The sequence below is a fragment of the Hyperolius riggenbachi genome, chromosome 6, assembly GCF_040937935.1.
Source record: "Hyperolius riggenbachi isolate aHypRig1 chromosome 6, aHypRig1.pri, whole genome shotgun sequence".
NCBI lineage: Eukaryota > Metazoa > Chordata > Amphibia > Anura > Hyperoliidae > Hyperolius > Hyperolius riggenbachi.
In genome coordinates this window covers 193,933,993-193,957,492 of record NC_090651.1, presented here as the reverse complement: position 1 = coordinate 193,957,492, position 23,500 = coordinate 193,933,993, and the positions used below count along the sequence as shown (strand labels likewise).

Genomic DNA, 23,500 nt, shown 5'->3' with positions numbered 1-23,500 from the left:
TTGTGCCAGCTTGTTTGTTTCCTCGAATCTATCCTCCAGGCTGCTGATTCTGGATTCTGCCTGTTGTAGCCTTGCTGACTGGGAAGACATCTCTTCTCATACGCTGCAAAGCTGTTGACCAATTACCTCGGTAATGGTAGCTTTGAGTTCTGGTTTCAGCAGCTTCACCACCTCTCTAGCCAGCATTATGTAATCCAGGGCGGGTACTGCGTGAGGCTGGGCCGTGATCTCTATTATGTAATCCAGGGCGGGTACTGTGTGAGGCTGGGCCGTGATCTCCTCTCTTGGCATCTCTGCTTGTGTTTCCTCAGCGGTAACCGCCTTATCAATTGCATAATCTTGCTCGTCCTTCTTGGCTAGGGTAAGGTCTTGTTGCTCCTGAGCGAGAGTTAGGGTAGGTGGTGCTTCTGCCACTGTGTCTTGGGCCTCTGTTTCAAGTCCCGTGGTCACGCCCACCATCTTGGCTGCATTGCCACGTTGTCCTTGCCGGGGAGGTTTTGGTGCTTGTCTGTCCCGGGGTATGCGGAAGACGTATGGGTCCATAGCGCCTGGTTTTGCCGACTTTGCCATTGCTTTTATTACCGACTGAAGTTGGATTTTATTGCTGGGGAGCAGATTTTCTGAGCGGGCGAGACGGAGCTCTCGGCTTATGCTTCCATCTCCCCCGGCGCCGGAAGTCAGTTTTGATTTCTATTTAACACCTACATTACAGCTATACCTTATTATTATTATTTATTTATAAAGCGCCAACATATTCCGTGGCGCTGTACAATGTAAGAAAACAAACAAGGGATACATAATGATACAGACAATGATATACATCAAATATGAACACTGATACAAGATACAGCACTGCTGATTACAATTTGATTTAACATGATGACTAAAATGTATAAATGTCTAACAGTGTGCAAGCAATTAAATTAATAACATTTCATGACACAAAAGGGTGAGAGCCCTGCCCTTGCGAGGTTACAATCTAAAGGAATGGGGTGGAAACAAGAGGTGGGGAAGTATACAGTATATGTACAGGCAGTGCATAATTAGGTTATTTAGTGGGTGCATGGCCTAAGCTAGAGAATATGCTTGTCGGAAAAGGTGGGTTTTGAGGGAGCGTTTAAAGATTTCAAAGATGGGAGAGTGGCGGATGTGTTGTGGAAGGGCATTCCAGAGGAGGGGTGAGGCACGTGAGAAGTCTTGTACACGTGAATGTGAGGAGGTAATTGTAGAAGAGGATAGAAGAAGCTTGTGTGCAGATCTGAGATTGTGGTTGGGTTGGTATCTGGAGACTAGTGAGGAGATATACAGGGGAGAGAGATTGTGGAGAGCTTTGTAGGTTAGGGTTAAGAGTTTGAACTGAATCCTCTCATTAATTGGTAGCCAGTGAAGAGCTTGACAGAGAGGGTCAGCAGAGGAAGAGCAAGAGGAGAGATGAATGAGTCGAGCAGCAGGGTTCAGTACAGAATTGAGCGGTGCTAGTCGGTTAGTTGGAAGTCCACCAAGCAATATATTGCAATAGTCCAATCGAGAAATAATAAGAGCATGTACTAACATTTTGGTTGTGTCATGGGAGAGAAAAGGTCGAATACGTGCTATGTTTTTCAGTTGGAAATGGCAGGAGCTGGTTAGGGAGTTTGTGAGGCGTAAATGAGAGAGAAGAATCAAATATTACACCCAAGCATCGTGCTTTGGAAACTGATGTTATAGACGTGTTGTTAACATTTATTGTAATATCAGGCAAAGGGGTGGGCAGGGATGGTGGAAAGACTATTAGTTCAGTTTTATTCATATTAAGTTTTAAGAAGCGAGAGGACATGAAAGAGGAAATAGCGGACAGGCAGTCGGGAACCGGTGTGAGGAGGGAGTTAAGGTCTGGGGCCGAGAGGTACAGTTGTGTATCATCTGCATATAGGTGGTATTGGAAACCAAATGAGCTGATTAAGTTACCAAGACCGTGGATGTAGATGGAGAAGAGGAGGGGACCGAGGACAGAGCCTTGAGGTACCCCTACAGATGTGAAGAGGAAAAAAATGCCAGACGGGGGATAAAAATTTCCCCTTACACCCTGCTGCTGTTACTTTTGCTCGTGCAGGGGTTGGGGCCTGGGGTTGAGTGGTGCGGCTGGTGGTAGCGGCAGAAGATGAAGCAGCAGGCTGTTGGTCACTGCTGCTCCTGCCAATGTCAGAGATCCTCCGTGACAGACCCACCGTGACAGACTCACCGACGTATCATCCTCCTCAGACTCAGAGGAGCTAACATGCCCCTCCTGTGGGTTGTAGTCTTTGTCCTTCACCTCATCATCATAATAATAATCAGACTCCCTCTCCTCAAACAACTGCTGAGAATCTGTTGCGGACCCCAACTCCTCTTCTGCTGACACATCAGGCAAGGAGTAGGACCCCTCCCCAACAACCACCGTCACCATCTGTGACTCAGCCACATATCCCATTTTGTCAAGAATATACCCCTCAGTGGTAACAGGCCTGATCGTGGGGTCTGACTCTGGACTATACAACTCAGTACTCACTGAGGGTAGGCTGCCTGCTGGGGTCGACATGACCGACGAGTCCCCATGCACTGCTGCTGGGCGGCTGCTGCTGCTCCTGCGAACAGGAGTGGTGGTGGGGTTGGAGCTCTCTGTTGTAGAGCTGCTAGTGCCCTGCTCATCCAACATTAAGAGCTTCATCACAGGCTCTGCGTCTTTCTCCTCCAATTTGCGCCGCCTACCCTGTTGAAAAATTGACGTTACACGCTGCTGCGCCTCTGCAGCGTGACTCTCCCTATCAGCTTGGCGCCCAGTGCGTCCACGGCCAGTGGCTACCGGCTGAATGGGCAGTGTGGTAGAACTGCTGGCGGTGACGGTGCCAGCAATGTTCCCTCTCTTCTTGCCTTTGATGGCCTTCCCCGGCTGCTAGTGCCAGCAGACATAGTGCACATTTGATGATGTCACCAGATGGATGTGGGGTACTTTATTCAAATCGGGGGGTGACAGAGCACAGTAGAACACAGTGTGCACACTAGTAACGGACGGTCTGTCACACTGACACTCAAGAGTGATCAGTACAGCAGTAATGCAGTAGTCACACAGACAGTACTAGTCTAACACAACTAGCACTGCAGTACTGAATAACTACACAGTATACACAGTTATCCTCCTAATTGTGTAGCTAAGGCAATAGCAGGCTTGGCCTATGTGCACAAACAGCACACAAAGACACAGACACCTAACTAGCAGAGCTGCTGCAGCAGAGACTGTCACAGCTCACAGACAGCACAGACTGACACACACTAACTACAACAATATAAAACACTACTAGCTAAACTACAATATACAACAGTGTTATATACAGCATGTGTTGGTGTGTAAAAACGCTGGGTTTATCACTGGGGTAATGCACTTGCTTTAGCCAAACACACTGGACAAACTATCTCAGTGGCAGTCACGCAAGGACGAGATTCTCATCATGGCCCCCTCCTTTTATACAGGAGGGACTGGCCAAGGTCCCCCTCTGTGATTGGTTGCTAGGGCTTCTGCAGGGAGCCCTCTGATTGGCTGAATTACATCATCCCCTTAGTTACACTACCCGGATCCGGATATCCGCGGGTATCCGAATTATGCGGCCAGATATCCGCATAGAGCTATCTGGATATTGGCCCAGATATCCGTAATCCGGATCCGACCAGATAGCGGTAAAATGGTTGGATACCCGGGTTTACCTGGGTACCCGGGATCCGGATGAGCATTCCTGCTCAAAAAGTCGGGTCAAGAATGAGGGGAGGGGTTTCCTGGGACCTATCCCTAATGGTATGTATCCGTGCGGGTCCTGCAGGTATTGTCGTTTAGTAGACAAGACAAAGAAATTTGAGAATGCAAAGGGCAACAAAGAGTTTGAAATTAGAAGCTTTGTAAACTGCAACACAGAGGGGGTAATATATATGATTACGTGCCCCTGTAACCTTAAATATATAGGTAAGACCAAAAGAATGTTAAAGGAGCGCATAGGAGAACATGTCACTAATATAAATACGGTTGATGAAAAAAACCCATTGGGGACGCATTTTGCCCTTTTCCATAATAGTGATCCAGAGTGCTTACGTTTTAAGGGTATAATTAGGCCCAAAAAAGGAATAGAGGAGGGGATCATGAGAGATTATTATATCAGGTCGAAAATAAATGGATCTATAACTTGAGTACTCTTGTACCAAATGGGCTGAATACTGGAGGAACTGCCTGATGCAACACATGGGTGACACGCTGTTGGCCCCGAGCCACAAGTGACACGCTGTTAGCCCTGATCGGGCTCCGCAGATGAGTACAGCTTCTGACAGGTACCTGTGATCCGCGGGATGCCGCGGTGGTTCTACTGCTGACAAGGAGCACCTACGAGCAGAGGAGGTAACCTTATCATATGTCACACGGGGGCGGATGCTGTAAGATTTATCTTTGGACTGCTTTGCACTGTAGTGCTGTGATCTCTCTGTGAAGCTGCTTGTGGCCGGAGGGCGTTTTGAGAAGTAGGGATTGCATATATAGTCCATCAAGGACTACTGAACTATGGTCTACCAGAAGTTGATCTGCAATTGAAACATCAGGACTGTCCTTTATTAATCTGACAAAGATTTGCTTTCTCTGGTATCCTGCACAGTGGAATACATGCGCATGCAGTTAATGGATCGGCCGATCTAGATCTGGTGTGTGTGTAGGTGAGGTGTCAGTATGCGTGCACTAGGAGTACTCCTATGAATATAAGCCCATGTCCTACTTGTTTTTAAGGGTTTGGGGGTTTTAGAGGGGTGGTTGTTATATATTTTTCTACTATTAAAGTTTTTTGGCATAAAGTTTTTTGAGTGGCGGTTGTTTATAATAAAATACATTGGAAGTACTTTTCAAACTGCCTTCCCTCAGGAGTTCTCTGAGGTGAACTTAGTTTACAAGAGGGACTTGTGCACCGGATTATAAAAATCTTTTAGATTTCTAAAAACTCACTGTGTCTCAGACACTCTTGATAAATGTCCCCCAGTGAGTTTTGTGTTCCATTGGCACTATCCTGATCAAGATATTGCCAACATGTTGAAGTAGACCGCCATCTTATGTGGTGCCTGCCATACTGGGGCAGAAATGGGTGTTACGGCATAATATACATACAGATATACATGAACTTTAGACCTTTTATCTGCTTATTGTAATTGTCATAATGAGGGAATAACACACACCTGGCCATGGAACAGCTGAGAAGCCAATTGTTCAAATATTTTAGCTCCCTAAACAAGTGGGAGGCACATATGCAAACTGTTGTAATTCCTACACCTTTCACCTGATTTGCATGTACTGTAAATACCCTCAAATTGAAGCTGACAGTCTACAGTTAAAGCACTTCATGTTTGTTTCATATCAAATCCATTGTGGTTTAGTATAGAGCCAAAAATGCTAGAATTGTGTCGATGTCCAAATATTTATGAACCTGACTGTAAAGCCCTATCAGTAAGGACACAACTCTTTCATAAAAAAAGCTTATAGCTAAATTGTTATATGTAATGTCTAAAAATTGTAGCAACAGAATGAGAATGAGTGTCTCTTGTGGAGGTAAGAAAGGGTAAAATAAGCAGGATAAAGGTTCAGTATTAGAAGAACTGCTAAGTAGGGATGAGTTTCTGAATGCGATATGCTGTTCAAATTACATGGCTCCTCAAATCATCACTGATCATAGAAAAGTCACACTGGGCCACATAGTTACTTAATTACAGTGGGTTGCAAAAGTATTCGGCCCCCTTGACGTTTTCCACATTTTGTCACATTACTGCCACAAACATGCATCAATTTTATTGGAAGTCCACGTGAAAGACCAATACAAAGTGGTGTACATGTGAGAAGTGGATCGAAAATCATACATCATTCCAAACATTTTTTTACAAATAAATAACTGCAAAGTGGGGTGTGCGTAATTATTCGGCCCCCTGAGTCAATACTTTGTAGAACCACCTTTTGCTGCAATTACAGCTGCCAGTCTTTTAGGGTATGTCTCTACCAGCTTTGCACATCTAGAGACTGAAATCCTTGCCCATTCTTCTTTGCAAAACAGCTCCAGCTCAGTCAGATTAGATGGACAGCGTTTGTGAACAGCAGTTTTCAGATCTTGCCACAGATTCTCGATTGGATTTAGATCTGGACTTTGACTGGGCCATTCTAACACATATATATGTTTTGTTTTAAACCATTCCATTGTTGCCCTGGCTTTATGTTTAGGGTCTTTGTCTTGCTGGAAGGTGAACCTCCGTCCCAGTCTCAAGTCTTTTGCAGTCTCCAAGAGGTTTTCTTCCAAGTTTGCCCTGTATTTGGCTCCATCCATCTTCCCATCAACTCTGACCAGCTTCTGTGTACCTGCTAAAGAGATGCACCCCCCGAGCATGATGCTGCCACCACCATATTTGACAGTGGGGATGGTGAGTTCAGAGTGATGTGCAGTGTTAGTTTTCTGCCACACATAGCATTTTGCATTTTGGCCAAAAAGTTTCATTTTGGTCTCATTTGACCAGAGCACCTTCTTCCACATGGTTGCTGTGTCCCCCACATGGCTTGTGGCAAACTGCAAGCGGGACTTCTTATGCTTTCTGTTAACAATGCCTTTCTTCTTGCCACTCTTCCATAAAGGCCAACTTTGTACAGTGCATGACTAATAGTTGTCCTATGGACAGAGTCTCCCACCTGAGCTGTAGATCTCTGGAGCTCGTCCAGAGTCACCATGGGCCTCTTGACTGCATTTCTGATCAGCGCTCTCCTTGTTCGGCCTGTGAGTTTAGGTAGATGGCCTTGTCTTGGTAGGTGTACAGTTGTGCCATACTCCTTCCATGTCTTAATGATCGCTTGAACAGTGCTCCGTGGGATATTCAAGGCTTTGGAAATCTTTTTGTAGCCTAAGCCTGCTTTAAATTTCTCAATAACTTGATCCCTGACCTGTCTTGTGTGTTCTTTGGACTTCACGGTGTTGTTGCTCCCAATATTCTCTTAGACATCCTCTGAGGCCCTCACAGAGCAGCTGTATTTGTACTGACATGAGATTACACACAGGTGCACTCTATTTAGTCATTAGCACTCATCAGACAATGTCTATGGGCAACTGACTGCACTCAGATCAAAGGGGGCCGAATAATTCTGCACATACCACTTTGCAGTTATTTATTTGTAAAAAATGTTTGGAATCATGTATGATTTTCATTCCACTTCTCATGTTTACACCACTTTGTGTTGGTCTTTCATGTGGAATTCCAATAAAATGGATTCATGTTTGTGGCAGTAATATGACAAAATGTGGAAAACTTCAAGGGGGCCGAATACTTTTGCAACCCACTGTACATAGTTATTTGGGTTGAAAAAAAGACAAACGTCCATCGAGTTCAACCAGAGAACAAAGTAAAACACCAGCCTGCTCCCTCACATATCCCTGTTGATCCAGAGGAAGGCAAAAAACCCTGACAAGGCATGGTACAATTAGCCCCAAAAGAGAAAAAAATTCCTTCCCGACTCCAGATGGCAATCAGATAAAATCCCTGGATCAACATCACTGGGCATTACCAAGTAATTGTAGCCATGGATGTCTTTCAACGCAAGGAAAACATCTAAGCCCCTTTCAGTGTAATTTGGATTTTGTGCCTGTCCACTCTTCCTCCAGACTCTGGGACATTTATTTTCAAATAAAATGCTACATTTATTTTCATCTGAAAAGAGAACTTCGGACCACTGCGCTATTCCGCAGTCTTGTGAATTTGTGGTATGTATAGTTAAGGTCCTGGGCCCAAATTAAAGTTATATTTCTGCAGCATTGGTATATAGTTAGATAGGAGTTCATGGTACCATATTGACAAGGAGCCTTTTAAATGGGTCTAACTTGCGAGGAGTGTAACTACATGGGAGCAGGGGCACCTCTAGCCATTTTGCAACACCACTCTCCCCCCATGAAAATAATCTTAATGCGGCAATGTTTCACCATAAAATAATCATAATGCGTCAATGTTTCCCCATAAAATTATCGTAATGTGGCAATCTTTCACCAGAAAATAATCGTTATGCAGCAATGTTTCACTAGAAAACAATCATAATGGGCAATGTATCACTAAAAAATAATCGTAACGCAGCAATGTTTCACTAGAAAACAATCATAATGGGCAATGTATCACTAAAAAATAATCGTAATGCAGCAATGTTTCACTAGAAAATAATCGTAATGTGTAAATCTTTCACTAGAAAATATATCGTAATGTGACAATGTTTCACCATAAAATAATCATAATGTGGCAATCTTTCACCAGAAAATAATCATAACGCAGCAATGTTTCACTAGAAAATAATCATAATGTGACAATGTTTCACTGGGAAATAATCGTAATGCAGCAATGTTTCACCATAAAATAATCGTAATGCGACAATGTTTCACCATAAAATAATACAATACAATAACATTTCTATAGCGCTTTTCTCCCATAGGACTCAAAGTGCTTAGGCTCTCTCAGATTCAGTAATTAGTAGGATGAAGTATTCACACAACAAAAGTTATATTTCTGCAAATGCCAGACTGAACAGGTGGGTTTTCAGTCTGGATTTAAACACGTCCAGGGATGGGGCTGTCCTGATCTGTTGAGGTAAGGAGTTCCAAAACGTAGGGGCAGCATGACAGAAGGCTCTGGGACCAAAAGTTTCCAAGTGGACTCTGGGTATGACTAGATTATTAGAACCTGTGGATCTGAGAATGCGGGGATTGCTACGCAGCTGTAACATATCTTTCATGTATCCAGGGCCTAGATTATTCAGGGATTTAAATGTCAGTAGGCCGATCTTGAATAGGACCCTCCATTCTATAGGTAGCCAGTGAAGGGAATGCAGGACTGGCGTTATGTGGCAGTGACGGGGTTGGTTGGTTAGCAGTCTGGCAGCAGTATTCTGTATCAGCTGTAGGCGGTACAAGACCTTTTTTGGAAGGCCAGTGTAGAGAGCATTGCAGTAGTCCAGTCGGGATGTGATGAAGGCGTGGACTAAGGTTGGCAGATCTTCTGGGAGTATGAGGTGCTTGATTTTTGCAATGTTCTTCAGGTGAAAATAGGATGATTTCACCACAGCAGAGATTTGAGTTCTGAAGTTTAAATCCCCATCAATTAGAACTCCCAGGCTACGCACATGATCAGAGCTGCGTAGATCCGTGCCTCCTATTCCCAGTGGTGAAGACTGCAAGTTAAGTTGTTTTGTTATCATGCTCTGCCCTCCAATCAGAAGGACTTCAGTTTTGTCTGCATTTAGTTTCAGCCAGTTGTCATTCATCCATTGCTGTAGTTCACGTAAGCAGGCGTTTATAGTTAGAGTTGGGTCTGTCACACCAGGCTTGAAGGAAAGATATAGTTGGGTGTCGTCTGCATAGCAGTGGTATGTCAGGCCATGTTTTTGGATTAGTTTTCCCAACGGTAGCATGTAAATCGTGAAAAGCAGGGGAGAGAGGATTGAGCCCTGGGGCACCCCATACTTAAGTGTTACAGGGGTGGACAGGAAGGGCCCCATAGACACTTTGTGGGTTCTGCCACTCAAGAAGGATTGGAACCACTGAAGTACTATGCCATCAATGCCGCAGTATTCCTGTAGCCTGTTTATCAAGATGTCATGGTCAACTGTGTCAAAGGCTGCAGAAAGGTCTAGCAGTATGAGGATCGAGCACTCTCCTCTGTCTCTTGCCATGAGCAGGTGGTTGCATATTTGGATGAGGGCAGTTTCAGTGCTGTGGTGTTTCCTAAAGCCAGACTGGAATGGGTCATAACTGTTATTTTGTAGGATTCTGGCTTCTAGCTGGAGGTATACAGCTTTTTCAATTAGCTTGCCCAGAAAGGGGAGGTTAGAGACAGGTCTGTAGCTGGTCATTGCATCTGGGTCCAGGGAGGGTATTTTGAGGAGAGGCCTGATGATTGCTTCCTTCAGTAAAGCAGGAAATATTCCTGATTGTAAGGAACAGTTAACAATTTTGAGGAATACCGGTACGAACAGGTCGGGGCAGTTCAACATGAACTGTGTTGGGCCAGGATCCAGGTCACAGGTAGTTAGGCGGACGTGAAGGAGGATGCTTGATATGACTTCTTCATCAATTTCTTTGAAGTTTGACCAAGGTGTTACGTTGTCTCTGCTAATGGTCTTCGGCGCTATATTAGGCTCAGATGCTGTAAGTTGGATGGCGGACCTTATAGCGGAGACTTTGTCTGTGAAGAAATGGGCAAATTGGTCACAGAGGTCCTTTGAAGACTCGATATTAAGTTTTTGACATGCTAGGTTGCAGAGTTTTTCCACTGTGCGGAACAGTTGGGCTGGTTTGTTAACTGCATTTGCAATCTCTTGTGATAGAAAGGATGATTTTTTTCCCGTGATTACCTTTTGGTAGCTCTTCAAGTGGAAGATTAAGGCATGTTTGTCTTCTGGGGACTGAGATTTGCGCCACAGCGCAAATAATTATAAAATCATAATGTGGCAGTCTTTCACCAGAAAATAAGCGTAACGCAGCAATGTTTCACTGGAAAATAATCGTAACGTGGGAAGCGTTTCACCAGGAAATAATTGTAATGCAGCAATATTCCACTAGAAAATAATCGTAATGCAGCAATGTTTCACTACAAAATAATCGTAATGTGGCCTGCGTGTCACCAGAAAATAATCTGGACTGCAACTGTCAAAGAAAGCATTTACTTAAATGCAGAAGACACCTCTCCCGGTGCGCAAGTCCCCCAACGATCTGCCTGCAGCCAGCCGCTGTGAATTTCCCACACTGACAATAATAGCAGGGCTACAGGAAGATGGTGGCCGAAGCCCATTACTGGAGACACAAATAATGACACAAATAGTGAACAGGCTGAGGTGAGCTGCGGGTTGTGGAGAGTGAACTGACACGGCGTCTATTAGACGCTGCAAGTCATTTCACCACGGGGGTCCCAAAATCTGGCGGGGGGGTGGGCACGGTCACCCCACCCGCACTGCGCCCCAGGCCACTGCTTGATTGGTCTGGTGGACAAGGCGCCCCTACATGGGGGGGAAGTTTAGACAACTTTTTATTATTTAGAGGAGAGAGCATGGAAGACTCTGTTGTAAGTAAAAATTAAAGAATCAAGCAGATTAAATTCTAACTTAAAGAGGAACTCCAGTGAAAATAATGTAATAAAAAAGTGCTTAATTTTTACAATGATTATGTTTAACCACTTAATAACACGCTGACTTATAAAAACGTCCTGCTAGAGCCTCTTAACCCTCCTGGCGGTTTGCTAAAAAATCGCCAGGGGGCAGCAAATCTTTTTTTTTAAATTTTTTTTTTTGTTTTTTCATGTAGCGAGACAAAGTCTCGCTACATGATAGCCGCTGCTCAGCGGCATCCCCCCAGCCCCTCCGATCAGGAGATTCCGTTCAAAGAACGGGATCTCCTGGAGGGCTTCCCTCGTCGCCATGGCGACGGGGCGGGATGACGTCACCGACGTCATCGACGTCGTGACGTCAAAGGGGATTCCGATCCACCCCATAGAGCTGCCTGGCACTGATTGGCCAGGCAGTGCACGGGGTCTGGGGGGGGGGGGGCGGCTGCGGCGCGACGGATAGCGGCGGATCGGCGGGTAGCGGCGGCGATCGGGCACTGCACGCACCTAGCAAAGTGCTAGCTGCTTGCAGCAAAAAAAAAATTATGCAAATCGGCCCAGCGGGGCCTGAGCGGTGCCTTCCGGCGGCATGGCCCGAGCTCAGCTCGGGCTTACCGCCAGGAAGGTTAATGGCTCCAGGACATTTTTATAAGTCAGACAGTGCTGCTGCCGCTGTGCGCGTGCACATGCGCGCTCCCGCACTTGCATGTGAAAATAGTGGGAAAAAAAACACCAAAGAAAAAATACACCTTTATTTCCAAATAATATATTGTCACCATACTTTGTACTAGGGACCTAATTAAAATGTTGTGATAACCAGGACAAATAGGCAGATAAAATGTGTGGGTTTTATGTACAGTAGCAGTGTTTATATTAAAACCATAGGGGTTGAAATTGGAGAAATAGTGTATTTTTTTCAATTTTCCTTGTATTTCCCTTTAAAATGCATAGAAAATAAAGTAATTACTGAAAACAAATATCAACCCCAAAAAGCCTAATTGGTGGTGAAAGAAAACAAGATATATATCATTTCATTGTGATTAGTAGTGATTAAGCTGTTGGCAAATGAAAGGGATGAGTACTGAAAGGTGAAAATCGCTCTTGTCCGTTAGGGTAAAAACCGCCTTGGGGTGAAGTGGTTAAAGAGAATCTGTATTGTTAAAATCACACAAAAGTAAACATACCAGTGCGTTAGGGGACATCTCCTATTACCCTCTGTCACAATTTCGCCACTCCCTGCCGCATTAAAAGTGGTTAAAAACAGTTTTAAAAAGTTTGTTTATAAACAAACAAAATGGCCACCAAAACAGGAAGTAGGTTGATGTACAGTATGTCCACACATAGAAAATACATTCATACACAAGCAGGCTGTATACACCCTTCCTTTTGTATCTCAAGAGATCATTGTGTGTTTCTTTCCCCCTGCATCTCTCATGCACTGAAGTTTCAGGCTGCTCTTTTCTTCCTGCAAACAGCTTTGCCCTTGTCTGAATTTCCTCAGTATGTGAAAGCTCAGCCAGCTCAGAGGACGATTTATCCAGCTTGTAAAAGATAAGAGAGAAGAGAGAAGCTGCCCTAATCTAAATAATACACAGGCAGTGTGCATAGAGGGGCCTGGAAGGGGGAGTTCATAGCAGAACCACAACACTGAAGAACTTGGCTGCCTTCCAGACACAGGCCGACAAGTCTGACAGGGGAAAGATACATTGATTTATTACAGAGACTGTGATAGCAGAAAGTGCTGCAGTAAGCAAGAACACATTAGAATAGCTTTTGGAACTTGTAGGATGATAAAAAACAGGATGCAATTTTTGTTACGGAGTCTCTTTAAATGATTTAGTCAGTGTTTTCCCATTGTAAAATCTTTCCTCTCCCTGATTTACATTATGACATTTATCACATGGTAATTATGTGGTACCTGCCAGCCACAGAGAGAGTTCAATTTTTCTGGGGAGTCCACTGTGGTGAGAGGTCCATCAAGCCCCTCAATATAGCCCCAGTAAATCGCACTATCCACATAGGACTCGACCCTCCAGGATTAAATCAACAGATTTTTAGTGCGTACATGAGCGGTGATATAGCACACAAACAGCACAATGTTTCGGGCAAAGGCCCTTTCTCAAGTGCTTGAGTCATCTGGTGAAACCATTGTAAAATATATAGACCCAAATTTACACACCACATCCAATTGATTGGGGGGGGGGGGGGGGGGGGGTTCAGGCACAATCTTACACATACATTAACCCTTCAAGGGCAAGAGAGCAACACAAGTGTTCATAGAAAACATCTGAGACTGAAGTCTTTGTTCAGGTCATACGGTGACTGTGTCCCCAGCTTCTCCATCCACCGTGCCTTTCGTCTAAGTAGAATAGTTCTGTGGTCCACACCCTCAGGGAATTGTACAACCTCCAAGACCAGCCATCTAAGCTGAGTCACACTGTGATTGAACTCTTTAAAGTGTCTAGCTAAAGGGGATTCCCGATTGCTTTCTTCCTCCCCACTCTTAGGTTTTTGGTTTATTGGGGTTCTGTATATTGCTCCTGTGTTCATTCAACCGTGTCTTAATATCTCTCTTGGTCTGGCCTACATGGGCCAAACCACATGGGCATTTTATACAGTACACCACTCCTTTCGTGTCACATGTGGCATAATCTTTCAAAGGAATTGGGGTGCCCTGACGTGGATGATTGAACAGAAGACTCTCTGCAAAAAGTAGTAACAAAATTGGTATCCGATGCAATGTCCTGCTTTTCCCTAATGTATACTCGCTGTGTTTCCTGTGACATCACTCCCACCTCTGCTGCTATTTCCTCGCATCTTTTTTCACTATAGCCACGTTTTGTAAAATCTTGCGTGAGGAGTAGTGCCTGCTTCCAATACAATTCATCGGAGGATGTGATCCTCCACGCTCTGACATATTGGCTCTCAGGGAGCCCATTGATCAATGGCCTAGGATGGCAACTACCAGCCAAAAGATAAGCATTTTTGTCAGTTTCTTTTCTGTATAAATCGGTCACAAAGTGGCCAATTTTCTTCCTCACCTCTACATCTAAAAAATGTATGGAATGGGTGTGATGGTCCATCTTGAATTTGATGGTCTCATATTTCTCATTAATTATACCGAAAAATTGACACAACTCCTCCTCCGTACCTGCCCAACCAAAAAATAAGTCATCAGTAAACCTGCAGTACCCCCGGATACCCACATGGGCCCCGGTGCCCAAAAAATGCATTCTCTCAAAATCAAACATGACAGTATTAGCCACTGAATTGAATGAACACAGGAGCAATATACAGAACCCCAATAAACAGGAGCGTAGCTACAAATCTCTGGGCCCCATAGCAATTTTTTTTCATATTTTAAATGAAATTTTACGGAAATATTATTGTGGCCAGTTACTTACCTGGGGCTTCTTCCTGTCCCCTGAAGTCTTCCTGGTCCCATGCTGTCATTCTGCACTATTCTATTCCCCCACTGTCCCCCTCCAACTGACGCATGCATGGCCCCTTGACAGGGAACATTCCACTCTTACGCAAATAAAAAAAATGCTACTGCACTTGCGCAGAACACTCCAACTCCAACAAGAGGAGGATCAAAGATATGTGCAGCCATGCAGCCGGCGGCTGGTTGAGTCACCCAGCTTTCAGACGGGGACAGCGGAGGAACAGAGCAGTGTGGAATGATGACGAGGGACCAGGAGGACTTCAGGGGTTGAAAGAAGCCTCAGGTAAGTAAGTGGACACATTAATATTTTCTTCAAGAGAAACAGAAAACAGCAAAGAACAGATACTTACCTATGGCGAGGGAAGGCTTTGGGACCCATAGAACCTTCCCAATCCTCTCAAAGCCCCCATGTTCCTGCGCTAACACCCTCGTCAGAAGCCATGGAAGGCTTCAGAAGCCAAGTGCTCCTGAAGACAGACGGCTCTGTACTGCGCATGCGTGAGCACACTCTCCTGCACACACGTGCAGTACGGAGTTGTCTGTCTTCAGGAGCACTTGGCTTCTGAAGCATTCCATGGCCTCTGACGAGGGTGACAGCGCCATAAGTATACTGTTTTTTAAATTTTAAAATTCATTTCAGTATTGCAGCATTACATGATGCACACACACACATACACACACACACTTACACCCCTTCTCCCCAGACAGTGAGTTTCACTCCTCCCCCTTCTACACACACAGCAAGATACAACACACACTTTACCCTACACCATATCCGTACTGGACAGGGGTTGGGGAGTTGGACGTCTCTCCCTGCTGCCGCTACTCCCGCAATGTTAAATACTATTTCCCCTTCCCACTCCGAGTTGTAGCAACTCAGAGGGAGGTGTAATTTGGGGTCTGGTGATGGCCAGATCCCCGAGTTACTCTGCGCAGGGCAAACATCATAGCATTGCTGCTATCGCAGCACCCAGCTTCGGCGCTGTGTGCCAAAGTTACCTGCTTCGCCTATCCCCCCCACACACACAGAGTAAGTTACAATACACCCACACACCCTCCCACAAGCCCCCCCCCCCCCCCCCCCCCACACACACACACACACACACACCAAGTTACAGAATGCACACACCTCTCACACAAACACGAATACACACACTGTACATACACTGACACTGTACACACATACACACTACATACTCACACACACAGTGTAAACACACAGTCTGCAGGCACACACACTCTGCAACCATGGCCCAGCTACTCACAGTGCTGGATGGAGCTCTTGAAATTATTTTCCTGTCTGCCCCACTGCCCCCTCCACCAATTCTGTGATCGGGCAGACAGGCGGGAAGGGGGAGGAGTTTCACTCACAGCTATGTGGGAGGGGTGGAGCTACACACAGGAGGGGCGGAGCCACAGCCAGCGCTGCTCTTCTATGTTCCGGGCCAGGCCGGAACTATGAAGTAAGTATCGGCAGTCAGAGGGATATGTAAAGAGGTGGCGGTGGAAAAAAGTCCCATTTCACCTGCCAGTCTCTCTGCAATGCGGGGGAGGGGTCACTCCAGCATTCCTGAATGGGCCCTGCGCCCATGATTAAAAATGGAAATAGCACACACACACAAAAATAGGCAGCAGGACAGGCGGGCCCCCCAGTTGTGGCGAAGGGTTCCGGGCCCCATAATAACTGCTCTGGTTGCTATGGTGATCCCTACGCCACTGCCAATAAACCAAAAACCTAAGATTAGGGAGGAGGAAAGCAATCGGGAATCTCCTTTAGCTAGACAGTTTGAAGAGTAAAATCACAGTGTGACTCAGCTTAGATGCCTGGTCTTGGAGGTTTTACAATTCCCTGAGGGTGTGGACCGCAGAACTATTCTACTTAGACAAGAGGCATGGTGGATGGAGAAGCTGGGGACACAGTCACCGTATGGCCTAAATGAAGACTTCAGTCTCAGATGTTTTCTATGAACGCTTGTGTTGCTCTCTTGCCCTTGAAGGGTTAATGTATGTGTAAGATTGTGCCCGCCCCCCAATCAATTGGGTGTGGTGTGTAAATTTGGGTCTATATATTTTACAATGGTTTCACCAGATGACTCAAGCACTTGAGAAAGGGCCTTTGCCCGAAACGTTGTGCTGCTGGTGTGCTATATCACCGGTCATGTACGCAATAAAAATCTGTTAATTTAATCCTGGAGGATCGAGTCCTATGTGGATGGTGCAATTTATTTATCACATGGTGACATTTTTACTCCTGGCAAATGATGTCACTGGAAGGAGATGTTACTTGCTTTTTTGGCAGTTGCAAACAGTTGTTATTTCCCACAATGCCACAAGGCTCCCACAGTGTGATGTCAGTACCTCAGTGCTGTGAGGCGCTAACATAATTTGTGGGAGGGGTTTCACCACAAAATCAGCCGTACAGAGCCGCCTGATGATCTGTTTGAGAAAAGGAATAGATTTCTCATGGTAAAGGGGGTATCCGCTACTGATTGGGATGAAGTTGTATTTTTGGTTACGGTTTCTCTTTAAGTGTAAGGATTTGAATTTGCTTTTTGTGAAAGATGTCATTCAGCTAACATATACCAAAATTTAGTGGAATTTGAGGATGGGAAAGGTCTCAAGTTTGGCATGTTTTTTATGTAGTACTCCCAGACTTTCAGAGTGGCTTGTGTAGTAGGGTAGGATTAGGCAGGCACTTTAAAGAGAACCCAAGGTGGGCAGATGATGGGCATAGGGAACACAAAGGCATGTTCTCTGCCTCATAACATGGCTCTGTGTCCCACACCGCCGCTTTCTGCAGCGCTATAGCCCCCCGAGATTGGCGACATTATTTGTCGCCATCTCGGAGGTAAACACAGGGAGAAGGATTCCCTGTTCAAAACGCCCGCCAGGGGCGGTTCTGCAGGGTTTCCAGAGCTGCCATTGGACAGCTCTCTCCCTGGCTGCGCCCCCTGCCGCTCCCCCGCCTCCCTGCATGCTGGGTAAGAGAATGAATCTCTCATCCCAGCGTTGTGACCTATAGGTCACAAAATTGAAAGTGGACTAATGCGGCTCACAGGAGCGGCGTGGAGCAACAGTTTTTGCAGCTACCTGAGCCCCACGGATCAGGTCAGCTATTTTTTTTTTTTAAGCCCACCTCGGGCTCTCTTTAATGCCTAGCATAATTTAAGCTACTGAGAGCTGTGGTTGGGATTTCTGTATGTCATTTTCCATGGATGCCCATATTTTTACTGTGGGACTGGACCACTTGAAATTAGAATTGAAGGTTAGCTGCCCAGTAATATGGTTGTAGGCAAGGGAGGCCTAGCACACCTCGCCTTCTAGATAAAATCATGTTTTTGTATGCCAATCTAGGCTTCTTCTTGTTCCAAACATATTGGTTCACAATCTTTTTAACCAGTTCACATCCTAACTACAGTATAATCACGTCGTTGTAAGTGGCTCACGAAAGCCACACGACGTGATTATAAGTCACTTTACTTTAATGAGCATAGCGTGCATGCTGGCACGCGCCTGGGCTCATTTACCCCCCTCCCTCTTACTACACTAACTAAGGATTCCCTCCCGGGGGTCCGATCCTCCCACTACCCGCTCGATCCCTTTTAATTGAGCATCTCCCCCCTTCTTTCCCCATGCTGCAATGCTGGATTAGCATGTAAACAACATACCTCACCTCGTTCCAGCGTGCGATCAGCCTCCCCTCCGTGCATCACCGCTGCCTGTGTCATTATGCCGAACGGATCGGGTCCCGGCTTGATGACGTTAAGGGCTGGGGGGGGGGGGGGGGGGGGGTCAGCATTTCGCCACACATGGCTATCTGGGGGGGAGAAGGGGGGGTTGGGGTGACATGGCTATCTATAGGGCAGGGGGGGCAGAGGCACACTTTGCTATCTATCTATTGGGGGGGGGGGGGGCGCAAATGGTCTGGCTATCTATGGGGAGGGGGGAATAATGCAGCACATCTGGCTATCTATAGGGGAAGGGGGGATTAAGCAGCCCATCTGGCAATTTTTTGTGGGGGGTGGGGGTCAAAAGGACACTTAGCATTTTATATGGGGATGGGGGCTAATACAGGCACATACGGCTATACTGGGGGGGGGGGGGGGTTAAAGGGGCACACCTGGCTATCCATAGGGGGGGGGGGGAATAGATGGGTACATCTGGCTGTTTATTGGAGGGGGGAGAACAAAGGGGACACCTAGCTGAAAATGGGGGTGCGGTATAAAGGGGCATATCTGGCTTACAGAGGGGCACATCTGGCCTTTTTGTATAGGGGAGGGGCTAATAAGGGGTACATCTGGCTATCTATACTGGGGGAGATAAAAGGGGCACACTTGGCTATCTATGGGGGGATGGGGGAGTAAAGGGGCACACCTGGCTATCTGGAGGGGCACATCTGGCTAACTACGGGGGTGGGAGCTAATAAATGGGCTTCGTTTTTTTCAATATATGTATGCCTTCAGCGTATATTAGCTATTTCAGCAAATACAGCTTGTGATTACTGATAAAGTGCAATGCAAAAAATTTTAAAAAAAATACACCTTTATTTACAAGTAATATATTGTTGCCATACATTGTACTAGGAACATAAATTAATTGTTGAAATAAACAGGACACATGGGCAAATAAAATGTGTGGGTTTGATCTACAGTAAAACTTTTTATTTTTAAACTGTAAGTGTTGAAAACTGAGAAATAATGACTTTCAGTTTTTATTCTCCTTTTTCCTTTTAAAATGCATGCAAAGTAAAATAATTCTTAGCAAAATGTACCACCCAAAGAAAGCCTCATTGGTGGGAAAAAAACAAGGTATAGATCATTTATGTGTGATAAGGGCTGATAAAGTTATTGGCTAATGAATGGGAAGCGTGTGAAATTTTGAAAATTGCTTGGGATTTTCAGGGGGAAAAGCCCAGGGACGCGAAGTGGTTAATATATGAAAAAAAAATGTAATAGGAATGTTTACTGTACGAAAGATATACTGAATTTTTGGAAGTAAAAACATCTTAAATGCTATAATTTGGCCTGTCTAAGAGAGAGTATGCTTGGCCAGGGATATTTTTAGTAAGCAATGTGAGGTATTTATATAGGTCTGCAGTCCAGGCACGTGCAGAGGGGGGTGTGCCCCTCTCTTTTTAAAATCTTCAAAAAAGGCCCCTCTGGCCGCACAAAAGAAGCTCCACCTCTACCTCCCCTAGCAGCAACTATGCCATTCATAGCAGCACCCATAGTGACCTCCCACTCCCTGCACCCACAGCAATCCTACCAATATCCAGCAACAACATTACACTCAGCAAGTAACCCTCACTATATCAAGTACCACTCACACACTTCACCCTATAGCTGGCACCCAGCACTCACACCAACAGGGCACAGTACTTGCACCCAGCCCAGACATGGCACCCACTACTCACACCTGCACACAGCCTCCACATGGCACCCACTATCTGCACCCACATAACCAGTACTAACACCCAAACTACCTGCACTTAGAACCCACATGACCACCAATGCCCACCCATAGCTAGCACTCAGTGCAGGCATGTCACCAAGTATTTGCACCTATGTTACTCAGTACCTGCACCCAGCACACACATATTTCATCTGCAGTAGTTCCAGTTGCACCAAGCCTCCACTTGGTGCCCAGCACCCACACCAAGCACTCACATGACACATGCACCAGAAGTCACAAAGGACTGAGTACCTGCAATCAACACCCACATGATGTGTGATAACCACCCATACAGCTAGAATCCACATGACACCCTGTGCCAGCACCTAGAATCCACATGGCACCCAGCATCTGCATTTAGCACCCACATGACAACAATTACCCCACTAGCCAACACCTATCACCCATATGGCACCATGTACTCACTCCCAGTACCCACTTGATACTTAATATTTGCACCTAGGGCCCATATGACACCCTACAGCCCCCATAATCAACCCCCCAAATGGCACAGTACTCACAGCCATTGTATGCACCTAGTACCCTTCCATGGGCAGCTCCCAAATTGCACCCACCCTTGGTCCGAACCTATATGAGACTCAGTACTCTCCCATGGCACACATCCAGAGCACACATGGCACTCCCTACTCACTCATGTCCTGCCCACTGCACCTACATGCACCTAGTACCCACTCTTGCCCTGTACCCAGCACTCAAATGGCTCCCTGTATCAATTATCAATTAACACTCACATGGCACCCACTATTGTTTATCAACATCTGCTACTCATTGGGCACCCAGTACTGTTTAGTAGCCAATGCAAATAAACACCCAATACAAACTGGACCTCGGTACCCACTGCAGCTTGACACAGACTGTACTTTGACACCTCAGCACCCAATGCAACTTAGCACAAACTGGACCTTTGCATCTTACCACCCACTGCATCTGGGCACCCACTGCGCCTTGGCACTTACTGCAGTTTTGCACCTTCCAATGCTTAGCAGCTACTGCATATTGGCAACCTCTTCTTTGCCTGAAAAGAAGCTTGGGTGCTGATCAAGAGGGACAGAGGGCCCAGTAATGAAAGGTGAGTATGTGCCTACATTAGGCTCCACTGTGCCTGTACTCTAATAGTGGGCACCATGGGCGTCAGCAGAAAATTTTCCAGGGGGGGGGGGGCACGCCGCACCAAATATTGGGGGTATGGACGAAAAATGGGTGTGGTCATGGACCAGAATGTGGGTGTGGTCACGGGTGGAGCCAAATTTACATGAACTTAGCAAAGGTGGTACATTTGACTAGGACAGTGGTGGCGAACCTTTTGGAGGCCGAGTGCCCAAACTGCAACTGAAAAGTCACTCATCTATCGCAAAGTGCCAACACGGCAATTTAAACTAAATACAAACGTTTTAACTCATACATGAACATTATGAAAAATCCAAGTTGAAAATAAACTGTAAAGATAAACAATTTCATCCATCCTACTCCTGAAAAATATATTCATCTTTTTAGAACCTCCCAGTTTTAATTTTCTGTTTTAAAAAGCTAAAAAAGTAGGTTTAATGCTATTGTCTCATATGATAATGATTAAGCTTTTCCCATAGTCTCGCAGTTAGCAATCATGTGACCCCCAACAAGACAAATTCAGCAGTCATGAGGCCCCCAACAAGACAAATTCAGCAATCATGAGGCCCCCAACAAGACAAATTCAGCAAACATGAGGCCCTCAACAAATCATTAGGCCCCCAACAAGACAAATTTAATAACCATGAGGCCCCCCAACAAGACAAATTCAGCAGTCATGAGGCACATAAATAGACAGCATTTCACATAAATAGGCAGAATTCCTCCTTATTATGGTAGACACCTCTCACCTGGCTTCTGAATTCTCCTCTACTGGCTGCTGTGCTTGGCTGACCTGGCAATACTGTTTTTGGCTGGCTTGGGGATGTGTGAAGTGATGCTGGGCTTGCCTGGCTGGAGGTGATGCTGGGCTGGCTTGCCTGGATAGTTTAGGTAGTGACAGGTGCCCCCTAGTTTAGGTAGTGACAGGTGCCTCCTAGTTTAGTTAGTGACAGGAGCCCCCAAGTTCAGGTAATGACAGGGACACCACAGTTTAGGTGATGACAGGAGCCCCCCAGTTTAGGTATTTCCAGGGACCCCACAGTTTAGGTAATGACAGGAGCCCCCCAGTTCAGGTAGTGACAGGGACCCCACAGTTTAGGTAGTGACAGGAGCCAACCAGTTGAGGTAGTGACAGGGACCCCCCGATTTCAGGTAGTGACAGAAGCCCCCCAGTCCAGGTAGTGACAGGTATCCCTCAGTTTAGGTAGTGACAGGAGCCCCCCAGTTCATGTAGTGACAGGAGGCCCCCCCAGTTCAGGTAGTGATAGGAGCCCCTCCCCCAGTTCAGGTAGTGACAGGGACTCCCCCAGTTCAGGTAGTGACAGGGGGACACCCCCCCCCCCCCAGTTCAGCTAGCGACAGGAGCCCACCAGTTCAGCTAGTTACAGGGACCCCCCAGTTCAGGTAGTGACAGGGACCCCCCCAGTTCAGGTAGTGACAGGGACTCCTCCCAGTTCAGGTAGTGACAGGAAACCCCTTCCCCCAGTTCAGATAGTGACAGGGACCCCCCCAGTTTAGGTAGTGTGGCGGCGCCACACTATCTGAACTGGGGGGGTCCCTGTCACTATCTGAACTGGGGGGGTCCCTGTCACTATCTGAACTGGTCCCTGTCACTATTCCCTCACCTTGGGGCTCCCGGACTCACCCTTCCTTGGTCCCCCCTCCATAATTAAGTGGCTGGCAGCGGGCGGGAGTGGAGCTGAAGTTTTCCTCTATTCCCTGCACGAGAGGGAGATCTGTGCGTCGCTGGTCTGAAATCACTGCCTAGACCAGACGCGCACAGAATCTTCGTTGCATGCAGAGAATAGAGGAAGTGTTCCGCTGCCACCCGGTCCGCCGCTAATTTATGGAGGGTGAAGCGAGTATCCCTCACCAGACAATCCAACAAATTAACGCAGAGCTGGCCTCCAATCTCAGATCCTCACCAGGCATACAACTAGCACAGCACCCTACTATCTCAGCCCACCATCTGTACAACAACAAGCACCTTAACCTCCCTGGCGTTCTATTAAAATCGCCAGGGAGGCTGCGGGAGGGTTTTTTTTAAATTAAAAAAAAAGTATTTCATGCAGCCAACTGAAAGTTGGCTGCATGAAAGCCCACTAGAGGGCGCTCCGGAAGCGTACTTTCGATCGCCTCCGGCAATCGAAAGTAACAAGATAGGCCGCAATGAGCGGCCTATCTTGTTTCGCTTTCCTCGTCGCCATGGCGACGAGCGGAGTGACGTCATGGACGTCAGTCGACGTCCTGACGTCAGAGCCGCCCGATCCAGCCCCTAGCGCCGGCCGGAACTGTTTGTTCCGGCTGCGCTGGGCTCGGGCGGCTGGGGGGACC

The 23,500-nt window shown here is 46.4% G+C and overlaps 1 protein-coding gene across 4 annotated transcripts in view; it reads left to right on the top strand.

Moving 5' to 3' along the window:
• Nucleotides 1-23,500, top strand: part of CCDC15 (coiled-coil domain containing 15) — a 476,574-nt gene that overhangs the window by 396,937 nt on the left and 56,137 nt on the right. The gene's annotated exons all lie outside the window — the stretch shown is intronic.